At 38.4% G+C, this 25,133-nt stretch overlaps 1 long non-coding RNA gene across 1 annotated transcript; it reads right to left on the bottom strand.

Annotated features, from left to right (window-relative positions):
* Window positions 1-7,017: 7,017 nt before the first annotated feature.
* LOC115344157 lies at window positions 7,018-24,600 on the bottom strand. The gene is made up of 3 exons (XR_003924453.1): window positions 24,431-24,600; window positions 13,333-13,487; window positions 7,018-7,150 (listed from the first exon to the last, which is right to left on the bottom strand). It is a non-coding gene; the product is annotated as an uncharacterized LOC115344157 (long non-coding RNA).
* Window positions 24,601-25,133: the final 533 nt, after the last annotated feature.

Here is a 25,133-nt window from a genome sequence, read left to right as displayed (position 1 = left end):
TGCTCTAACACAGGAAAATGATGAGTAGGTAAACAAGTAAGAGAGAAAAAAAACCAGGTCCTTTGATTGTGGGCCAAAGAAGAAACTGTTCCAAATGGCTTCTCTAACCAACATTAACAGTTCAAGTAGAAAACATTCAGAACTGAGAGCTCTCTCTACTGTGCCAGCCTGGGGATATCTCACAGAAACTAACCACGTAGCCTGAAAAACTGGAGTATTTAAGATGATTCTTGTTAAGTATGGCCATAGCAATGTCTTTTATTCTATTTCTTTATAACTCCATTCCACTATTGCAAAACTGTAAGTAAACAGGATATTTGGTTCTATGTCCTATATTATAGATGTTTCACTGCTACCCAACAAGTTAGTACTTCATTCATAGCTGCGCGGATCCTTAAAGCGAGGGCTTTGGGATTGCGCTTGTTTGTAGCCTTGTTGCCCAGTAAGTACAGTGTTGTTTGTAACAAGTTTTGCGCTAAGCTAATAGCACAGAACTCAATACCTATCAGGCTCTGTCAGAACTTGTTTTGGCCTAGCTGGAGCCATATTTAGTCTTGTTTAGCTGTAACAACAATTATCTAATAATCTAGTGAATATTACCTATTTTGTTTTAGCTTCTGAACGACTTTATGGGGTAATAGCAAGCAGTTATTCAGTGCAGAATGAACTGTTTATGACTCTAGAATAAAATGAAGAGTAGAGGAGTACTGGCATGGGGCAATAGCAGGGGTGTTGAAACTCCAGGCACAGGATGACAGCAGGAGCCCCAGGGCTATAAACATGTCACCAATGGTCAGTTAAGGGTCATTAAAGGAATACAACCATGTGAGCAGGGTAAAGGTAGTTTTAAGGATAACAAAGAGGACAATGAACACTTATCTAACGTAAGCTAAATGTACTATACATAGTAATGTGGAAATGTGAATCAATGAAGAAGCAGCAGGGCATAGAGCATATTATAAAACGTATAAAATTACTCCATGCAGACCCAAAAGTGAGGAGCAAAGAAACACGTACATCGACATTGCAGTTCTCCCAAAAAAAGACTAGGACGCTGATGACTGGCTGTAGCCTTCTCCCCCACCCTGAACCAAAGCCTGAATGTTAGGACCCAGAAACACCGTGGAGGGATGACAGTAATACCACAGAAACATGGAGATACTAGACTGCTTGTGTGTGATAATCTTAACTATAAAATTTGATTCATAAGTATTCATACAATTGTAAGCAGACTAATGTTTATTCTTTGATCAATCTGTTAAGACTTAAATTAGAATAACAATAGAATCCCTGTTTGTGTATGATATGCACCTATTTTCCCTGTAACAAGATTCTGAGTGTAGCAAATAGGTGGGAATAAATGCAACTTAATCTGTAATGTGGATGCAAGAAACTGGCAACGCTAGTGGGATGCACAATACCCCAGTGCATTTCTCTGGTGTTTCAAAAAGGTAAGAAGATACATCTCCACCAAGCTGTTGAGCAGTTTTAGGAGATAATAATAATATAAAGTCCATACATACAGAGAAAGCACCTTCCAAAATTAGTCAAGAATTCCCTGGTCTGGAAGTAGGCTAATAAAGAAAATGAAAATTGAGGATCATCCCAATTTCATAATAGATGTGAAATTGCTATCACGGGCATCTGCAGCTCAAAGCATGATGCTGGACTGAGGACTGCTTAGAACTGTCTGTCTGTCTGTCATGAATTCATAAACCCAAACCACAGATTGGGATTCTCCCTTCCAGGCAGTATGCTAGGACTTTGGTTTTCTTCAGGACAGCTAGGGTCTCTGCTCAGGCAGACGGTAGGGCTTTTCTGGGTTTTTCCCCTCTTGGAGGAATTCCTCTTTTTAACATGAAAAACATTGGTGCTTAATACCCAAAGCAATGACAGTAATTTTAGTGTTTCAGTACTATTAAGATTTAAAATGCTTACCAAATAGTATAAGCATACATTTCAGAGCACTTACTATTTTTCAATATAATTTACTTCTTCATTAGAAATCAAAACAGTTAATCACAGCAATAGGTTAATTTCTGGCAAAATAAACACTTTGGCACTAATTTTGATAAAGTTGTCTTGTTACGTTACTAACATTATAGCTTTAAATTTCCTGACCTGAATTTTTTTTCATTATATTTATACTGAATTATTTTGTCCCATACAAAGAATATTATGAATTAGGATTAAAAATATTATTCAGGTTAGCTGTAAGTCACTCTGTAAAGCTCAAACACTGTGCTTATTTATTATCTGGCTAAAGGTGCCTGCTGTTTTGGGATTCTGTTTATTGATTTCAGAGAGATTGCCTTTATGAATTGTCTTAACACTTCTCTCAATTCTATTACTTACTTTCCAAAACAGCAATAATGAGTTGCAATGTGCAATTTTGATTGCAATGGTAATACTCTTGGTAGCTAATAAACATAATTATTAGCATGTGACCTCTTGCCTGGAAAACCTCCAACAGTATGTGCAGTTTAACTTCATAAAATAAACTTGTGTGGGACCTGGATTTTTTTTTTTTACTATAAAAAGATTCATTTTTATATGAAGATATTAATTTTGTTATAAGAATTCATTTGCAGTATCAGAATAATGAAGAAAGAATTATATGAATTGAAGATGAATGTATAATACCTATAGGGAGACCACTTCTCATTATTATTTTTTTTAAATCAACACATTTTAAAGAAAAATATTTAAAGAGGGAAAAGAAAAAAATGAAATTTGCATATTACATATATTGTAAAAAAGCAAGAAAATTCTGATTCTTTAGTACCCAAGCCAGCCACATACGTATCTCTTCTACTAACACAAAAAAAAGATGTGTCATAAAAGCTATGAAAGTAGGGAAACAAAATAAATTATAATAATATTTTTCACATTTTTCCCTACATGACAAAGTTAGCTATAATTATTGCCATTTTACAAAGAAGGTAGCTTAGGAGCAGAAGAGTTATCTGAATTATCTGGGTACAGACTGGTCTGGCTATTTATGCCCACTCACCTAAACCACCCTGCTGCACAAAAGCAGTTCAGAAAGTACATCTGAGCCATTGTCTCCAAGTAGACATGGATTTCAGCATGATGCAGGTATTTCCAAAGGTGAAATACAACCCCCATAGCATGCAGGTTGGGAACAAATCATGTATATCAAGGAGAAGTCTGGAGAATTAGGCTATAAATACACAGAAACAATGAAAAACCTCTAGCCCTTAACTGTGTACCACTACAGCCCAATACAATAATTTACTATGTCAATAAAACTGGATGGAACATCAGCAAAAAAATGCCTGTAAAAAGGGAAAAATTCTCTTCCCAAGAATATCAGTGACAAAGGAAAGGTTAAAACTGCAATGAACATGACTTTTTTCCTTTCCTTTTTTCCTTTTCCTAGAGTTCTAAAGAAAAAATGAAATTTACTCCACTTGATAGTCAGTGATGTATATAATTAAATAGAAAGGTTTTGGAGGATGTGATTTTATGGTTACCGTAGCAACTAGCACCTAGATGGTCCATATTCCTGTGCTCTTCTACCATCGAAAAAAAAAAATCTGTCTCTGACCCACTTGAAAACAAATACGTTTGTACTGCTCAAACTCCCATTGTTCTTTGTAGGCATCTATTACCACTCAGAATCAGGCTACTGGGATAATCCTACTCTGGAAACATTCCAGTGGTTTTACCAAACAGCAATATGCATCATCCGTGGCTTGACCTATAGCATAGCAGTGGAAATCCTGTGCACAGTCATATGAGGTTCTATTTGGCCATACGTGGCTCTAATTCTATATGTGGTGAGAGGAAAGGAAGATTTTAAATGGCTGTTGCATTTTATAGCCTAAGCTACTTATATTTAGAAAAGTTTTAGATTTTTTTACCACAATCACTCAACTACTCTCATGTCATCCCTTTAAGAACAATAAAATTTTGAAACCTTATTTATAGTGAGCAGAAGTTGAAAGTTTTTCCCAGGGCTCACCTTACTGTTGTTCTAGCATGAACTAAAGCAGAAGTGCTGAATAGCTTATTGCCAGAAAGAATTTTCCTGTGTTCACGTTGCTAAGAAAATCTCCTCACCTGTCTCATGTTGTGCCTGAGACCTTAAAAGAAAGGGACAGCAGAAGTGTGACAAAGGGTACAAAGTTATTATCTATTGTAAAAACATATAGCACTTGTAGACACTACTTAAATTATTTGTTCTGAGTTTAGAAGATCTCTAATTGCAAATCTCTCGTGAGTTTTTCAAAGGATGCAATAACATTCAAGCATGAGAATAAAAATTCAGCCCAACAAAGTAAATTACCATTCTATTAAGTTTACCATCTCTTCCCTCAGAGGCCTCACAAGTGTTACTCTTAATTTTAAATGTAAAATTCCTTGACTCACCAGGAGCTTGCTTCTACTGTATGCACATACAAAAGGCAGAATTAATATTAACAGTAATGTTAAAAAGGCAGGAAGAAGTTCTTTTTTGCTTTCTGCTGAAATGTCTGGTTAACATTCCAGGCAAACTTGAGAGCAACTTCTTAAAATCTCTCTCTCACTTTTTTTTTTTTTTTTAAATAAGCATTTTTTTCTGTAATATCAGAGGTGGAAAAATAGAACAAAACAAGTGACATAGAACACTTTTTTATCACATGTTCGGTTTAGGTCTTCTAATTGACTATACAACACATCCAAAGGTAATACATTTATTTATTAACTAAATATTTCTTATTAGAATGATAGCTTCCCTTTTTACATTCCTTCACTCTTTTCCCTATGGGCCTTCCAATCCTTAGTTCTAGACATCTTAACTTTGAATCATACTCATTTCCATTCTGTGATCAGAATATAAATAACCTGTACTGCCAGACAGGCATATAAGAAACTACCTTTTCCTCCTCAGTCAGTTCATCCTTTTAGAATAACAATGGAAAAAGTCCAGTTTTAGAAATAGGACTAGGGAGAGGTTTTGCACAGGCAGTATGCTGCAAGTTTCTCTATAAGCCTTCATGTACTTCAAGGCTTCACTGTACCTGCCAACTCATATGCAGGAGACAGATGTTCATCCTTCCACTTTGTTAACTACCTTGTCACAATACATCACCATTTATGTATTACTTTGTGGAGGTTTGGTTTACACAATTTTGTCTGCATTTCCACCTGTGCTTGAGTAGGATTGGACAAGTACCTGTAAAGCTACCAGATTACCTTATGTTTATAGAGCTGGTTTTAATTATTACATTTAATATTCATATTACATAGCAAATATTTTAAGTCTCTTCCATGCTCACTGCAGGTAACAAGTCTGCAGTTCTAAAACTGAGATCATGTGGCTGCCTGCAGAGTTTAGGCGTTGTATTTTCACTTGGGTAGCCAACCTGAGATGGGTTAGCTGCAAGTGTGGCAAGACAACTAAGCAACTAGCCCAGCTATGCAGCTCTTTGATCTCACTCAGGTATAGCCAGCAAGGGCAGACACACTGTACCGTGTATAGGCTCATCCATGAATTTAAGTGAGACCACTGAATCATTTCACATGCATTTGAAAAGAGCCATCATATGTGAAAAACTCATGTCATGATCAGTGTGTGGCATTTGATCCAGAGAGCTAGCAGAGACAAGAACAAGACCTGTATAAAATATGTAGAGGCCGACTGTTGACTCCTAATAACGGGGCGCAGTGACCTCGAGCACTCTGCTGACATTGGTGGTCAGCGTGAGCGTGAGTGTATGACCGATGCGTTGGCATCAGGTATCAATTTACCAGTCTCAGACCAAAAAGTTAATGTTGTTTCCATGCTTTGTAGGACTCCTAAGGAGGGTTGAACCCTTCAGTCTCCCTGTAATATATATATTAACACTTTCCACTGTGCCAAATAAAAATGCAAAATGAACAATTCACAAGGTTAATAAACAAAGGTAGTTTTTCTGATACAGTCTATTATGTCTTAGGTAAACTGCCTCATACATTTGACATATGTCCAGCACTAGGGAAACATATGAAACATGCTGCCGCCTCCTGACTTAGGCTGCTATGACTGAAAGTAGAACTGGAATCATTTGAGGGGAGTTGAAGATGCTTCACCTTCAGTAAAACATACCCTGCCCTTTTTCTTCTCAACACCAAATACAACTGCAAATATAAGGCTATTCAGCCTATGGACTCATAAAACAGAGTCAGATGAAGAAACGCCAGAATTTCTGAAACACGTCGACACTCCCTAAAATATTCCTACTGTAACCCTGTACACTGTCCAGCCGAAATATGAAAGGGGAATTTGGGAGGGCTGATGTTCACACACCATCAGTCCAAAGTTATTTAGCACAATTGTTTCTGTAATTGCAGCTCACTGGGAATGTTCAGTGTTCAATGGTCCTCGAAAATCAGACTTCCAATTGGCTGATGATGGGTTTTGTTAGATGCACACACTGAGCTGGGAAATTCAGCCGCGCACCAGGACCAGAGAATTCTCAACACTGCCACAGGTTTGGGGGCCACAAGGGTCTTAATGGGATCTATGCTGTTTTTCTTCATACAAACATATGTCTCTCTTGCTGAATTAATAGCACAAATACAAGACTCTAAGCTACTGAAAATTAACAGCTGTTTTAAACTGGGGAGAGTGAAAAATTAGTGACAATAGGAAATGAATTTTCTAAGAAAGGTCTTAAGGAACTTAGAATTAACCATTTGCATACCATTACCTCTGATGAAATAGTTATGTCTGAGATATCACAAAATTTACAAAATTGAGATTATTAAAAAAACCTTTCCAGGTAAGTTTTTTCTTTTTTTATTAGCAGCACATACAAACCATCCCTCAACTCCTAATCAAGATAAAATCAAGCCTTCAGGCTTTATCAACAAGAGTGGTGACAGCCTCGCAGCTGGGGTAGCAGAGAAACAGCATTTTCTCCTACAGGGGACATCAGATGACAAGAGTACACTCCTGCTTTGGGGGTGGAGGGAGGCAGGGGGAGGTAGTGCCTTGAGACTGTAAAGGTGCAGGAGCACATACCTCTGCCCTGGATCACAGGTTGTCTCCACATCAGATGAATGGGGAAATCTCAGCAGAAGGACTGAAGGAAAAAGTAGTGGACTGGTCTGAAGCTCTTCAAGGTTCTTCAGTATCCTGTTCCCCCTTCTAAACCCACACCTGAACATACAATAAGGACAAAACAGGGTGACAATTAAAGGCTATTTTACAGAGGCTTCCCTTCTGCAGCAACATAAAGTATTGCAGTCAATAACGCTGCTGCCTCAGGAAATATTGTGCTGGGTAAAATCACATCCCTCAGGGAAACAGAACTCTGTGCTCAAACACTTGATCTTACTTTCTAGATGAGACTGTTTCTGATGGTAAGGAAAATTACAGTCCATGTGTAGGAGCTATATGAAAGACCATGCTATGAATCTCAGGCTGGGACTGAGGAGCTCTGATGTTCCTGGAGAGCAGGCTGTTAGAGGTAGTCTAGATCTCTGTGGCTTCACAGCCCAGTCTAAAGCATCTGCCCTTTTTGACTTTGTGATAACACTTTGGACTATCAGCTCTGAAAGGGTGAGGATGCTGATTCAGCCTCCTTGTCAGATGGAGCAGTGGCAGTCAAAGAGGGCTAAGCCTCCAGGCTGGGAATGAGAAACCCAGCAGTGCCAGAGCTGCAATGTGCGAGCATACTCAGGGAGAGAGGCAACTCCAACGCATGCACATGTAGGAAGGCATAGAAACCTGCGAAAAATGGGTACAAAAACTTCCCCAACAAAAGAGTTGCAAATAGGCCATGATATATGTTTTGTGTGGATAGTGCTGCAATAGCCAGTATTCTTCCCAAAACATATCACACCTATGTTTTAGAGAGATGTGGCAGAGGCCACATCTTTGCACTTTGCAAAGAAATAAACCATGCAATCAAAGCTGTATCTTTCACCATCTCCTGCATGCTGCCTAGGTAATCTGCATATTTAAACAAAGCCTCCTAGTATTCATGTCTGAAAGTGCATACCGAGGGAAACTGAAGCCAGATGGTTAGATGTCAAAGTGACTAAAAAATTGCTTTTAAGAAGGTAGGCTTCCAATAATTAATAGTCCAGATCTTCAGATAATGTAAATCACTGAAGTGAATTGTACAGTTCTGATTTACACTGCCACATAATCTAGTTGTGTGTGTCCAACCCTCATTCTCAAAAACATTTAGCACATATTGCTTGGATAACTCATTTTTGAGGTGGGGAGGGGGGAACCAAACATCCATTTGTTGAAAGCCTTTAAGGATACGACATATTCTAAACCACTCTAAAACATAACTACGTGCTAATTAAAACTTCATACTTCTAAATAATAAAGCAAGAAAGAGATACAACTCCAGCTGGAATAAGCATCCCACTACAACGTACAGACAAGGCAGAGTTTCCAAAGGCACAAATGGCAGTGAGGCACCTCCCATCGAGAACTGATGATGACAGGTCAAGTCAGACCTGCACTCTCTCAGTATCCTAACAGAAAGATGTCAAAAAGCTTCTGAATTCAAAATGACTGTCACTATGCTTTGCTGATCAAAGACTTTTTTTCAGTTTAAGTTTTAGGTTAATTCTTAGCACTCATAGAGTGGTTTAAAGATATTATACCTCTTCCCACCTAGTGGACTCTTGTGTTACACCATGCACGGCAGTAATGAAGACAGATTAATGCTATTTATTTGCTGATGCTGACAAGAGTAGCCTGTCTTTGTTTCTGTATTTTATCATTAAAGTCTTGGTTTTCAACCTCAAATAGCCCCAAGACAATCCACTGCAATAATTAAGTAAAAAAAAAAAAAAATTAAACAGCATTAATAGACTGGATGAAATCAACAAAAGGCAACACATTGTACTCAGTGTTGACAATCCAGCCTTAACACACTCCTGATGTAGGAAACAATAGAAAAGGAAGGGTGTGTTTATTTATAAAGGTTTCCCCTCTTTGAATTGGTGTTCAGGGATCCCTGTTCATCAAGCACTATAGGTAAAGCAGTAAAAAAAACCAAAACCAAACCAAAACAAAAAAAAAGCAACAACAGCAAAGCTGGGCGAGTAGCATTGCACTGGAGCGGGTTGCCCACAGAGGCTGTTAAATCTGCAAATCAGATTTTCACAACCCAGCTAAACCCAGCCAGAGCTGATCTAGCAGTAGTGACAGTCCTACTTTGACCTGGGGTTTCAACTGAAAGACCTTCTGCCGTCCCTTCCCAATGACATTTTGGTGATTTGATGATTTTATGAAAACAGCTGCAAGACGGTGTCCTGACAGCAGGGTGTGCTTGGGCAGCTTATACCCCGACAAGAAGTAATGCTGTTGTGTCTTTATAACATGTGCATCCTGAGACTTTCCCTGTCTGCCAGTAGTGGTATAACTCTTACTGAAACAAGTAGGCAAAATATCTCCTAATGAAAATAGTTATACTTTTAAGTACGGATTTAATTACAATGACAAAGACCATTGATTTTCACACATGGAAATAAATTTACTCTGATGCTTGTCCTTACAAGACCCAGACCATAAGTAAGAAATTCTTGGCTTACTTCTTCTAAGTTCTTGACCTGGCTTCTTTCATCTGCTTTATTTTTCTTTTATTAAAAATTAATTAAAGAAAGCTATCAAGCTCATCTTTCTGACAGAAGTCAGCTTCCTTCACTCTGATGCTGATTTAGCCAGTAAAATCCTGCAGCCACACCAGTTTTAAAAAACAGCCTTTGAAGCCATACCACTTCTTGAGGTCCAAGGAGATTATGTCTACTGCGGTGCTCCTGTCAGCTGTCATTGTCACTTCCTAGGAGAAGTTAATCAAATTTGTTCAGCCTGACCTCAGCTTTAGCTAGCCTGGACCTGTCTAAGGCTGTACCTGTCGGCTGCTCCCCGTCGGGGTCCTGCTCACCTCTGCAGCCAGGCTTGGCTCCCTCCCAAACAGGGGTTCCGCTCGGCTCCCCTCTGGCTTGGCCTCTCATCTGCCTCCTCGGGCGGCAGGGAGTCCAGCCTCTCTGCCACTTGTCCTGCTCTTTCCTCATCTAGCCCTAACTTGGGGGTAATGGGTGGTCTGCTTTTGTCTTTCCTCTGTGTGACAGGGTGGGTAGGTACATCCTCCCCAAATTCAGTGACTTCATTATTATCTACCACCACTGTCTGAAACGGGGCTGCGGGGACCATGGGTGGGGGGGCAGACCCTGCCCACATGGCCCCCCCAGCACCAAGTTGTAAAATCTTCCTTTTATTTCAAATGTTTATTCACCATTACCTTCATTTTCTTTTACTCAGATGTAGTGTGTTTATTATGTGGATAGCTGGTAGTGATGTTTTTAATTAAGGTTGTCTAACAATTTCCTTTATAGCTTTCAGATTTCAGTATAGTTTGTAACCTCAGGAATGTTAATAATTCTAAGCTACATTTTGCATGCTTCATTTCTGCCTCAAGTGGAATTGAATATGGGCTCATCAGCTACCCTGCTTCTGCTTCCTATTTTTCTTCCCCAAAATATTCTCTTGCTTTAATAAAGTACAGTAGGCTGGGAGCCAGATGATCATAAATTGCACTTTCATCATTTCTACTGCATAATGCTAATAATTCTGTGCAATTGTATCTGTAATCAAGCAAGGTGTTATGCAACTTTTGCATAGAAAGCAGAAAACTGTCAGTCCACCAGCTTAATCAGTGAAGCAATGGAGGTTTTCAAAGATTGTACAAGGTCACCAGTGCAAACTGGGATTAAAACTTCATGGAAGAGATGTGAAGTTGTCCACCATACACAATGCTTCTAGACTGCTTGCTTTTGCAAACATATTAAGCAGAAGCAGCCAATACATGAAAAGAACTTCTGCAGTCATCAGATTTTTACACTCTGATTGTAGAGGATGCCATGCATACCATATAACAACACATCAGAGACACTCTTACTTGAGCTGGGACTACTAAGCTTTTCCAGCACTCATGATAGCTGGCTGAAAGTCTAAATGCAAGTTTGCCAGATCTGCATGGGGATTCATACATCATTTCTAAAGGTTGAAATAAAAAGTTATTGTGATTATTTAAAAAAAAAAAAAAAAGTTATTTGAGTTTCTATTCCACTGGACGTTTCAGTAGTGAATGCTGAACTGCAGTCTTGGTGTTCCCTTCCCTCCTCCCTCTTCTCTTTGTCTCTCTTTCCTTCCTTCACAAGGTTAAAATTACATGCAGAATGGAAATTCAGGATTTCAGATAAATTCTCACTCTTTTTTCCTCTGCACCGTGCCCCCTTTGGGAAGAAGGCTGTCCTCAAAAACTCTCAAGAACTTTTAAGATTAGCTGCAGTCTGGGACAGACACAAGCAGACACTACCCCCAGGGCTGCTCAGCACCAGTAATTCGGGTGTGAGCTCTGGTGAGAACTGTTCAGTTCTCAGGACTCCAGGCAGCAGAGCTGCCCTCTTTTCTTCTATTTATTGCTACTGTCTTCAACAAATTAGCAGGAAGGCTTTCTAGCCTATACTGCTCCAGCATTCACCAGTTCAAAACAGGTATCTTGCATCTTTTCTCCTTCACAGTTAAGCTAAGGTCTAAAGGGGCACAAGATGTGCAACGGTTGTTGAGCACTTTTTCTGTCCTCCTTGGTAAAGCAGAAGAGTATGCAGCTGTGGCCTAACCCTGTTTGCTTCAGCCATGCGAGTAGTTTCATTGAAGTTACTCTTAAAGCATGCAGGCTTTGCCCCTTGTGAAGAAAGCTGCCTTCACCTTTGGCACTGAATGCAATATCACTCACTCTTCTGGTTCTACTACAATACTTGGGTCCAATGAATAAGGAAGACAACCCGAATCTAAAGTTCTCCTATTCTGTGAGGTTAACTTTCACTTTAATCCTTATACTTTTCATTCATTTTTGTGAATGTGATTTCTTGAATATATCAGGTCACGAGCTTCAGTAGCAGAAAGAGAAGGGGCAAAAATCATTGTTAGACAAGAATGCTAATTCTGAGAGTGAGCATCGAAAGGTTGAGTCAGCCTGTGCCACATTGTGAGAGTTCAGCAATGCTCCATTCATTTGTGTGACAAGCCTCATTATGAGGAAGCTTTGTAAAAGCAATTCATTCTGAGGAAGCTTTGGATACAGTTCCAAAAGCAGAAAATAAAACCTAGGAGAACTGGGGAAAGCAAAAAGAGCAGGCAGTAGAATCAAGCGGGAAGGCATAAAAAAAAATCAGCTCTTTTGCAAGTTCATTTTTTCATTATGTTTGACATTCTTTGGGAGACAGAACTGCGCTGCACACTTGTGGCCTCAGGCAGTGAAGCTGGAAGAAGATATTTCAAGAACTGCAGAACACACACAGAGCTGTATAACACAGAAAATATATAAAAACTGAATTGACAAGGTCGTGATGCTAACTTGCTCCAGAATTACATCAGCCAAGGTAGCCTATTTTGAAGTAGAAAATTTTACATATTCCTAACTATTTTACCACTTATTTGGGCCCTTAGGTGGTGATCAAAAGATGTGGCATCTAAGGTTCAGCTGAAAAATTAATTTAAAGTCAAACCCATCACAAACAGATTAGACAGATTTTCTGAAGAAAACAAGCAATACCTGGAAGTTGTGTGATTTTGGAGGAGATGAGAGATACCATCAGTAACAGTTCTAAGCAGACAGCTAGAAAAATATATAACCTGATGATGCCCTATAGGTTCTAACAACCTCTGGGATCTGTGATTGTCATTTTTAAGTCAATCACACCATCACCGAGAAATTAAAAGAAAACAAACAAACAGTGTTTTGTGCTCCCTCTGCTGGTTCTGGAGCAGCAGGTAGCTGACAAATGCTAGACCCAGAGCTCTGCTGTTTGCCATAATTCAGTGATGATGAAGCAGAAACAAGAAGCTTTGACTTTCAGTGTGTTTTTCTATGTAGCTGCTTTTGTTGTTATTAAACAAGTGAACAAAAAAAGGCAAAATGTATTTTAGCTCCTTTTTAGAAGAAAAGTACATTTCTCTTTTTGAGAATGACAGAAGAATAATTTCTAATGTTTGCTGAACTTCAAGGCACCTTGCAACAATCACCTCCTGGCCAGTGCTTGGTGCAAGGCTGTGAGACTGAGTGGCTCGCAACAGTACAGATATTGGCAAACTCTCTCCAAATACTTGTTGCTATTAAGATTTTCAGTCTCAGTCTAAGCTAATAGTTGATCAGGCCTTAGCTACACTTATTAGCCCAGTAGAACTGAGGATTTAATTCATATGCTCAGAGAATGTAAATACAGAAGACCTCCTATTAAAAAAAAAAATTGAAAGAGGTGAGATTTAACATAAATAAAATAGTGTGTTCATGAAAGGAAATTTGTACTCACTGGGTTTACAGGAAAATGCAAATGAGTTTGAGATAAGCTGCTATCCTGGCATGCTCTGGTGCAAAGGAAGTTTTTCCTGTCCTACACAGCATCCACAGGTGCTACGTAGAGGGATGGCTCCTCTCACCCAGCAATGGTACTTCTGCTAGCAGTTCCTGCAGGAAGAGGAAGGTGGAAAGACTGATGCCAGAGTACAGGGTGACGTCATTAGTCCTGAAAAAATTTGACTCATACTGAATGAAGAACATTTTAACCTTCAGAAGAACTGAAGTTGAACTTCTGCACATAAAAATACATTGGTAGGTATTTTAGGTCTGATGAAAGCTGGAGTTTGGTTCCAGCATTAACTCAGGGAAAAACATGTGCTGCAAATACAGAGTGGAATAAGGAAAGTACATGCACGAACATCAGAGACACATATAACCACAACTTTTGCATTGGGAACTTCTGATGTTCTAAAGCACGCAAATAACATGCATGTTAGTTTTTTAATACATTGCTATGGCCCTAGAGCTATGAAATATTATTCTTCTACCAGCACATGCATAATCCTACTAATTCTCTGTCCTTTTTTCTACCATGTTACTACTTCTGCTCTGGAACTGCATTCGTACAATTCCTTCTACGTGGGCCACAGTTGCAGAGATCAGTTGGGGAGTTCTCATTTGATGGCATAACTGAAAATCAGCCTAGTCCCAAGGCAGATACAAGTTCCCCAAGGACAACAGGATTGCACTAGCAGAGCACCTGTGTAAACAACTGGAGGACTAGGCCACCTTCTTGGTGCATCCCCCACTTTTGATCTTAGCATGCTCTTCATCATTTATAGACTTGCTCTTAAAAGCAATTTCAGAGGAACATAAAATGCCTTCCTTCAGCAAAGAAGCTTGCATAAGGCACACATGAAAAAGATGTGAGAAAATTCCACTGGCCATTTGATTAACTCTAAGGAACAGAACTTGCTAACATAATGAAGCATGACACATCATCAGGAGGCTGCATCTATCTGGAGAAGTGTCAAACAGCACAGTTTTATGAAGCATGAATAGTGTGCATTATGGAACGAGAAAAAGATTTTAATTTTATTTCAGCCTCAGCTACCAGCCCACCACCCCTAGGGTAGAGATGCTTCCATATGCAAGATTGCATAGTTTAGAAAGTCACATAAATTAGTATGGCATGAATAACAGTAAAAGCATCAAACCCAGTCTTTTCTTTGTTGGAAATGTAGGTAAATTCCATCCTTTTTATGGTAATTTTTTTTTCTTTAAGGATATCCTAACAAAAAATAATTATTGCTTTAAAATAAAACAGACAAGGAATAACATAAAAATTGAACTACATAAATTATTCATTTTATTCAATTTTATAAGAGAATGATAGATTCAGGGAACATTTTCCTTGTGATTCACTGAAAACTATTTTTAAAGGGATTTATATGCTTAAATTTTCTTGATAGTTCAGAGTGATAATGTACATCTGTATACTATTTCCCTCTGTGAAAATTACAACATCTATGAATTATGTTTATAACATCCCAAAACTGGAGAGAGAGATCAGATCTGGCGGCATTAGGGACTAATTTTAGAATGCACCCAGTTGCCTGATAAACATTTACACCAGAGATGGCACTACACTTTCTTATGAACTGCAGCTTATTATTGGCAATATATTCCAGAAAAAAACCTCCCTCATTTCTGCAATGACTTTTGTATGACTAGAGCCAGTAGAAAGGATTCTCAGCTTCTGGACATTAAGATTCAGCTCAGCTCCTACCCCACGTGATGGTAGTTGTCTTGCAGGGTCTGGGCCCGCTGCAGATCTGCTCTTCCCAAAAGACCGTACATGACAGTAGCTGTAACCTTCATGAGAACTTTTGGGCCATCCTCCCTCTCCTTCAGTTGCACTTTCAGCCTAGTTTGAAACCCTGCTCCCAACTTTTGCTTCCTTCTATGTAACGTCATATATAAAAATGATTTAGTTCCACACTTGACTTTCTGTCTAGTCCCTTTTAACTTATCAAACATCATAATTTCTGCTGAAAATGTCCTTTGGTATCTTAAAGACTCTATATATGGCCTTAATACCACCACTAAATGATGTAATGAACTATTTTAATGTGAAAAGTCTCTACCAAACAGGCAGCTGAGCTGTTAATATGTCATTCTTAACACTGTCACAATATTCATCAGGGCTATGTAAAGATTGGGAATTAATTATTTCAGATATGTGTCTTTTCTGAAATTTTCAAGTGTCCTCATCAAGTTTTGAGTAAAATATTCTCAGATCATTGCCCAAATTTCATCTTCTTAGAAATAAAAATCACACAACCAGAAAAATAATAAGCAAAATTAAAAGAAAAAAATCCCACACAACTGTGTATAAAGCAGGCATTAATATTCATTTTCAACTGAAATAATCAAACCAAATTCTTTCCTTTTGTACCTAATTTACAACAAATAGAAAGAAAATGTAAACACTATTCTGAAATACTGCAGAAGAATTATGAGGCTAGTGATACCTGATCACTGTGCCCAGTTATTTTCTACGTACTAATTCCTACACAGCATGGTCTGCTTGAGAGGTGCGGAAGATCAACAGCTGTAAAAACAGAGCAATAGCTGCACTGAAGTTTCACACCTGCATGCAGAGACTCCTTCATCAACTCCATGAACTTTGTCCTTTAACTATAAGGCAAAGGGGTTTTTTAAGTGTCATGCTGCTGTTTCCTTAGTAAACAATGGGCATAATTAAAGCTATTATGTATCCTCCAGGCAAAAGGATACGAGTATTAAGTTGGAAGAAATATGGCTTAGGATTTAACTGGCTAGATTTGTAATTCTTCTACTGTAGATGATAAAATGTTACCAAATGAAAAAAGTGGTAGTAAATTTTTGTTATTGCATGGGAAATGGCTGCAACACTTAGCTGTAAATGCAGTTCTTAATGAAGTGTTATTAATAAATAGGGTTCTGACAAGAAAAGTTTATTTTATACAGCATAATGTATGTTGCACTGGATTGCATTGCGTTTAGTAAACAGAGCTACCTACAAATGTCAAAATAACTATAGCTGGAGAAAAACATGAGACTTAGCAGAATCACTTTGAAACTGTAAATTTAAACCCAGAAGTCAGTGATATAGTAATCGTTTGCTGTTCTCAAAGGAGACTAAGAAATTAGCAGAGAGATAGGGTAGGACAAAAGAGGTGTAATTCATCATTCTCTGAGCATTTTTAGTAGAAAAATGGTGCTAAGGTAACTGGAAGAATTTAGTTTGTTTTTTTCCAAACCCATCAACTATGTAAGTGATACAGACCATATTAATAAATGGTTAAAATGGAATGGAACAAACCCAAAAAATAGGAATCCATGGCAACAGCTGTCCAAAACAGAATATCTCCATCTTTCATTTAGAAACCTCCAGCAGCTTGAGTGAGTTATTCCTTGCTGCAGAAATGCCTTTGGGATGTGCTCCTACTGGTATACTTGTACCACCTGCTTTGGAAGTACTGTACCATGGGCCTTAGCATTTGCAGACTTCTGTAAAAGGAAAATGTCAGCTTCCGTCTGATGTCTCAGTTTTGTAGTTACAAAAGACGTACATGCATAAGCGGTGGCTGGGCTTATGGAGGCAAGACGCACACACGCAGAGAGGGCTCTGACACTTATTTCAGTGAGGCTGGAATCTGCCTCTTGATTTTTCCATCCAAACAAAGTGATTGTATGGTGAATGAACAGTAGGATTTGTGCATGTGAAATAAGACCTATTCTATACTAGCTGGTAAATGGGAACCCAGGAACATTCCCCCCTCAACTTCAGCCTTAAGTCTTTAAAAGCTTCTTATAAGAAACATTTTTTTTCAAAATATATTCAGTTATTGATATCTCTTCCTTTGGAAAATATTTCCCACGTCATGGCTGAAATGATTTATACAATGATAGACTTTATGGTCTGCCCCTGCTGTTATTATAAACAATATTTTTACATCTCAGGGGAAGTGGCCTGAAAAAAAGGTTTATGTAGAGTGGTTAGGCTGGGGAATGACTTGAGGTAGGGTACCTGGAGAATAAAACTAATTGTACCCTACAGATTATAGAATAACAATAATATAAAAAGTATTGAAAATTGGAGAGGCCAACATAACTGAAACTGGAACTTAACACCATAGGTAGAAAAAACATATACAATAATCTTGTATTGTGAGGGAACTATACTAAACAGTTATGCTGAATACATGTCTTGGAAGGAGACGATGGGTGAAGTAAAGAGCTTTCCATTTTGGTTTGTAGATTATCATGGAACATGCTTGATGAAAAACCACTCATTTACCACAGAATATCTTATAATGAAGGCCACCAAAACCGATATACACCAATGTTTTATTGACATGGGACTAATTGTTCCACCACAGGACATATTTTACCTATTTAACAGTAAAAATTGGTCCGCTTACTCTTTGATGCATCTGTACCACATCTTATTCAGGACAGCTACTGGTGTGCACCCCATGCTACTGAGCACTGTAGCCAGGTGGATTTCTATCAATAAAGAAAAGCTGCTTCCTTCTCAGAGCAGTAGGCAGTAACAACTGATAGATTAAGAATCAGTATTTTAACTGAACCAGTATTTCAGAAATCTTAAGACATCCTTTGTGACATCTCTCTTTTCCAATTAATCCCTTCAGAAGCTGTACTCCTGCTGGGATACAAAGTTCCACATTCAGGGATGCAAGCAGGCAATCCTGTGAAATATGAATGTTTGTTAAATATAAGCAAATAAAAAAGTAAATAACAAAAAGGCAGCCCTCTGAATACCTCTAAGACATCCAAAAAACCCCACATTAATTCCTCTAAGGGAGAGAGAAGCTGCCACACTAAAAGAAGGCTTCTAATCTTGGTACTTTATTGCAGAGAGAGCATGGGAGCAGATCCATCCTCGTAACTAGTTACTTAATTTTTATGTTTTCTTGCTGTTCATTGCAATGCATTTACAGCAAGTCATTTAAACTACATTCACTCTGAAAAATTAAGCCCTGGTACTGCATTTCAATCTTAAGAATTTATTTCATTGCCAGATGTTAGAAGGACATAGCAAATAAACACTTGAAAATAGACAGAAGATGCATGTGCCTGGCTTACTTTACAGCTCTAAGACTTTCTTTTTGCACATACCATAAGCCTGTAAATCCCATATTCCAAGATGCCCTGAAATAATTTCCAAGTACCTGAGTATCTTTCTAAGACTCTGATTACTTCTATGCAGCCGGCAGCTCCAGTTTATTGCATTTAAGAAACAAACAAAGCAGTTTTAAACAACATCATTTTTAAAGACAAATTACCTTTCTGAAACTCCAAAGAAGTAATCTCACTCAGACATAGGAAGATCTATTGTCCTCTCATCCCTAGGCACAACTTCCATTAAAGCAGATCAAGGAGGGAATACACTTTCTAGTATTTAGGTTTTTAAAACTATCTCAAATCAGACCTGTGAAGAATATTAAGGCCTTCTTAATGGACAAGCCATTAAAAAAAGAGGGCAAAAGACATACATTTTATTGAGCAGAAACAGCAAAGTATTACACACAGGTTGCTACACTACTACAACTCCATTTTACTGACTGCAGTCTATTACACCTTGCCTGACAACACTAAGGTAAATGACACAAAAAAACCCCAAAAAACCCCAAAAACCAAAAAAAAAAATCAGTGCATAAGACTAGAGTCCACTTCAGAAGAACAGCAATGGATTTCATCATGGGATCTCTGCGGTTAACTAGAAAAATCATGGAAAGCAATAAGGGCCATAAAGCTGTCGTGAACAGCATCCCGGTCTCCTTGTAGATAACCTTCATTTAAAGCCTGTTTACCTGTTTCTGCCTCAGAATCTATAACAATGTTAACATAGAAATCTTAACTTCAGTGATACAGTAAGCATCAGCATCCTGCTAAGATAGAAATTCTTCTCCTTCCATCACAGAAGCCACAGATGTTACTTCATGTTTCTGTATGCAACAGTTTCACAATCAATTCTGTACAGAAATAATTGGAACAGTTGGGAACTTCAACAATGTGTGACCACCAATTTGTATCACAGCATCTCAAAATAAAATACTGACTAAACTTAGAAAACATTCAGTGGAAAATCAGATAATATAACGTTCTGCTTTTCTCTCTTTTTATTGTCCTCCTGAAACAACCAGCAATGTATATACATACATAACATATAAATATATCCTATATAATCTCTCTCCACTGTTTCTTTTAAGAGGTGAACAAAGACCATTCAGTACTCTAAGCCTGACAGTTATTCTCAGCACCCTACAGTAACTGCCCTCCCTGTGCTCCGTTTGTTTTGGAGCAGAGCCAGATAAAACACTCAAAGCTTAAGTTCTTTTTTTTTTTTTTTTTTTTCTTCAAGTACTTTAGTATTCTTTTCCACCGTTATAAAGAAAAAGACACATTGGGTAGTGTCCTATTAATACTATAGGTTCATTGTTCACAGAAGGATTGGAAAGTGTCTGGCAATAAATCAAAATAAAGGTTTTTGACCAAGTCACCTAAACCTAAACATTTTTTGTTACAACTTTATACTTGACATATAGAGCATTTATTTTATATAAAATCAGCATTCAAGCTCTTTTATCCCTTCCTTCTGTTACAATGTTTGAGAAGGGGTAACAAAGCCCAGTGTGTTCTAACTTTCGATCAGCTTCCTTTGTGTTTATAGTATTTCATGACATACCTTTGGGGTCTGACTATAGTATCCAGAAGGAAAATAACGTCCCAGTCTACTGATACTTCTGTCCTTTGACCAATTAAAGTATAATCTTCTGTAATGGATGCACTTGACTCCTTAACCAAACTAGCAATAGATTGGTACAGGCTCTGAAGGAGGTAAAGGCCTAGGCCATAACTAGTCCAAGAACTTCTCTAGTTCCAATCCGTTCTCTACAAACCCACAAAGCAGCAGAGTGACACAGCGAGCATCGATGCATATGAACTTGGAACACCGTTCATGCTATTAACACATGAATGGTGGGTGGCTTTTCAAAGACTCATTTATCAAGGAACAAAGAAAGTTGTGGGTACAAGGAGTCTCATGCATACTTTTTCCATCGCATGTGATTTGACTACAAGCCAACCACTTTATTCCATAAGTATGACAGCTTAAGTGAGCCTTCTTTGAGTTCTTCCTGCTGCATGGTGATGATCTCCCCTTGAGATGAGACACCTCTCAAGGTTGCTCCTCGAGGCAGAGAGACCTTTCACCAACTGCAGGTCTTTGCTAAGTGACCAGTATTGTGCAAAACCTTGTATTATCATGTACTAAGATTTTGCCTTGGCAACTTTGAATCATTGTTCAAATGATGGTGCAGTAGAGTAATAGAGTGAACCTTGCCATCAAACTTTGTTAAGTCGCACTTTTACAACATCATATTTCAATAAAACCACTTTTGCTAATACCTTTGGTAGTGGCTCTTTAAGCAATCTAAATCGCCCATTCATGACACTATAGCTTAACTGCTGAGAAGAATTACATATAGTAACAGTTGGTTATTTCTTAGGTGCAATGTCTTTAGTTTAGCCATTTCCTAAAAAAGAATGCACACGAAGAACTATTTCCCCAGAACCAGAAGGTAAGAATGAAAACAGTCAGTTTCCTTCCTCATAATTTCCAAGCCTGTTTCTCTAACAGCTTCTGTGTTAGAGAAACAGGCTTCTTTCTCCAACAACAACAACAACAGCAATCTCTTTTACAATAAAATTTTCTTTTCTCCATCTCAGGAACAGGGCAGACTTATATCCCTGTCTTCTGACCCTCTACTTCTAAAATACATGATTTGGACTGTTAGTCCCTGCCCACCTCCTCTGTTTGCAGCCAGTGCATGGCAAATGGGGCTGGGAGAGGACACATGGGTATCACTTCTGCCATGCAAACCCAGACGCTTTACCCTGCCATTACCACGGACACTCAGCTCCTTACCTTTATGTGCTGTTGGACTACGGAGTGCTCACAAGCTGCGGTCCGTGGGCTGACCTGCATAGAGCTTACCCTCCAGCAAAAGGGCAGTATGGTCTTCCACCACTCCAACTGGGTCTGAAATAGGTTGTCTATGGTACCTTTAGCTTTGATGCCACCTTTTGTTATGAACCAAGTTCTTGGACAGCGGCTTTAATGTAGTTACCGATACACAGGAACGTGTACTGCTGTGCTTATAATAAAAGTACATCTTTGCCCTTATTAAAAGATGCTTAGTGTATATGGTTTTGTTTAGGTTTGTCACCAGTGAAGGCTACAGTCAGGATAAATATTATGATTGTATGAAGTATGGGAAAATATATGGCAAAATATTACTTATATTGATCTAAGCAATTCCCATTTTAGTCCCAATTCAGCATAGCAGTGGGGTTAGTAGTTGTTCAGTTAGTACACATGAATACCTGGGATTGTTACATTGCCACTCAATAGCAATAGTAGACAGAAAAAAAGATTTCCAATTTCTAATGTTAATAGTGATTCTTTTTGTCCAGTCTCTCTCCCAGTCAACTGTTGGGATGTATGAGTGTGTGTGCTTGCTAGTACACTGTAAAGTGCATAGGACTTCTGATATCTTATCTGCACAGGACCACTGTGCTAATCTAATCTTGTAGTAACTTTATTGAGCCCACAGAGTTATTTTGGTAAAATTTTCCCCAAGGGTATGAGCAACTGTGCAGTTTGGTACAATTCATTGGCTGAAACAGTCCTATTAGTATATTATAAAATATTCCCCTGCTTTATCAAGTGCTGTTACTTCTGCATTATTGATAAGCATGATTTTCTTCATTGTACCATTCAAGAAAAGAGTACCTACATACGAACAGTGAAATTAGAGGCCTGAGTTTTGTGTAAGGGTTCTTTATGGTAACTCCTGTGCTGTTTATATTTGCCTTTTCTTTTTCTCCTAATATATGCAGCAGTGACAGAAGAAACAGACAAGAGATTGAAATGAAGAACAGATTGCAGTAAGTAAACAATTCTCCCCATGTATAACTGGAGAACTATTGGCTATTCTACAGTGCTGATATCTTTTCAGATAAGAGCAGTAGAATTTTTAACACCAAGACATATAGCTGGAAAGACAGCATTTACAAATATGACTAAACTGCTTTGAAACTGTAAAAGGTACAGTTTTGTCTCCCAAACGCTTTAAGGATTTTGAAAAACTCTCATAAGATATTTGGTATAAGAATGAATGCTGGTTAGTTGAAGTCTCCTCATTGTTTGAAGTTAGGTACGATTTACTGTTATACTAATAAAACGTTATGCTCCAGTCACCAGTCCTGTTGACAATAACAAACTTCCATTAGTGTTACTTACACATGTTTCTCAAAGTATGCCACAGCAGCTTCAACAGGAAGGCTTTCACTGGTAGTGAAGCATTGTGAAGAATCACATCTGTAACTAGCCAAACTAGAAAAAGTTTTCATTGTAGAACAATCCAAAAGAAAACATTTTCATCATCTTTTGTCATATAGGTGACTACGTTAGAAGAATACAAGAAAGCTGGCAACCCAGGACTTAGTGCTATTGCTTATTGCCTTTGAAACAGTGGCTGCTTTGTTAATACGCTAAGATTTTGCCTTCTTGTACCAGCAGTTGCCTTTAACAGCAGGTTTTAATGACTGTCCACAAAGACAAATCACGTGCTAAAGAACTGGCCTTGTTCCCCTTGCAACTCTCCTGGAGCTAAGATGGGAAAGGTGTCATAGTGTCAGCAGTGGCCCTGTTGCCAATACAGGGGGACAGAGCCACTCTGCCTTCACTGGCAGAAAGAAATTGCGCACTGTTTTCCCCAGTACTCCTATCTAACACAAATATCCAGAAGCTCATTACTAACCGTATTAAATTTGTTAAGTACCATACACATTTTCCTCATCTTTGTATTATATGCACTGTGCTAAACTGAAGCCATTTCCTTTTACAGTCTATAGTCCCATTTTCTGACTTCAATTCTCTGTCAATTTTTTTCTTTGTTGCAATATGATCCCTCCTGGTAAAGAGGGCTTCAGCCTTTTTTAAAGAGAGTGAAATGCTAGTTGCTGTCATAAACAGAAATACTGCAGTTATTCTTTGATACTTCTGCACTTCTGTAACATGCTGGACTTTCATTTATCAGACCATCTTCATATGAAAACATACTGTTTGGCAACCTTGATGCAGACTTTTCTTCTGTTTCTGTGAAATATGTAGCTATTTCACTAATGTATTTTAACCCAGACTCTACATTCTTTACCATCATTCTTTGGTTCACAAGCTTAAAAAAAACCCTCTTTAGATCTATTTCCCCGCTGTCATATTTTCCTTTAGATATATTCTGAAGAAAGCTTCTTTTTCTGAATTGAAAAATGTCATAGCATGCTTTGTACTGTCTAATTTTTCATCTTATTAATACCAATAATACAATGTATTTGAACACTGCAATATTTTCATAAGATTCATTGGGGGTCTATCTTTTTCCAACACTACTCTAATGTTCAGATAATGAAGCGTGGGGGCTGAAATAGATAGCCTGCTGACCACCTGAACCCAAAAAGATTAAAATGTATGATTCAAAGCTGTTTGAGAGATATACTTTCTGGAAGAAAGATTCCTGTAGTGCTCTATCATTAACATCTAGACACTTCATACTGGAAAACTCTGAGGAAAGTAGAAATTCAATTGCTTCACATAGCCAAAAATACATACTTAGACAAAATGCTAGTGACAGGCATAAGGGTCACTGAGCTGCATTTATACTATCAATTAAGCCATTTGAGGAAATTTCTTTTTCTTCTCTCAAGACTAAACATTTAGGTTGCTCAAAAATGAACAAGTAACAAGCAAAATACCTCCTCTGGTATTTCTTGTAAAGGAGGCAGAAAATGGCATCAATAAATATCTAACAAAGAGAACAAAAGCAACATGCTGATAATAAAGCTTCCTATGAAATTTTAGCCTCCAGAAATTAGATGCCAAGGAAAAGGTATAATTAATGAATTGGAATACATGCAGCAGTAAGATCAACTGTAAAGTATATACATTATTATCAGAAATGATTTTTTAACAAACATACCGGTGATGGACAGGGAACTGCAGGAGATTTTCAAGATTTCAAAATGCAGGTTTCACTGGAGCTATTAAGTAGGTAGTGTTAAAGTCTGACAACTTCTAGCCAATGTCTCAAACATTCGTTAAAAAAAAATTCGGTGGAGAAAACAGCCTCTGTAAAAGCACCAAAGTTGCGTCAACAGGAAGACAAGGCTGGAGGAGAGGGCCTTATGGGGGTGGGACCACGCTTCTCCAAAGTCACACTTCCTTACCTTAAGCAACCATGAGAAGAGGCATGACGCATGCACCAAGAAGAAAGGTCAGACAGCAGTCATGCCTACAGGGAGGGAGAAGCAACTCCTTGACGACCCCCAAACCCACCGACCCATTTCCAGAGAATTCCAGAGACATGAACTGCACATGTCAAGTCCACCGACTCCTTTCTGGAACATTCCTGAGCACACACTGTGCCGGCTCAATGATGACAAATCCCACCTATAGGGGTGGACACTTCAGGAATGAAAGAAGGAAGGACGAGCTCTCGGTGCATGCCTCGCCACTGGAGGACCACATCTACAAGTAGAGACCATCGCTGGATCCAAGCGTGGTGATATCGTCTCTTTCTCTTTTCTTCTTTTCCCTTTTTTAATTTCTTTCTCCATAACTCCCTTCTCTTTTCAAATGGCAGCTTAATGACATGATGCAAGGTCTGTATTCTTAAGTTCACT

This window comes from Aquila chrysaetos, chromosome 7, assembly GCF_900496995.4.
Source record: "Aquila chrysaetos chrysaetos chromosome 7, bAquChr1.4, whole genome shotgun sequence".
NCBI classification, from domain to species: Eukaryota; Metazoa; Chordata; class Aves; order Accipitriformes; family Accipitridae; genus Aquila; species Aquila chrysaetos.
Note: the sequence above shows the minus strand (reverse complement) of the source record. Positions and strands in the feature narration are given on the sequence as shown.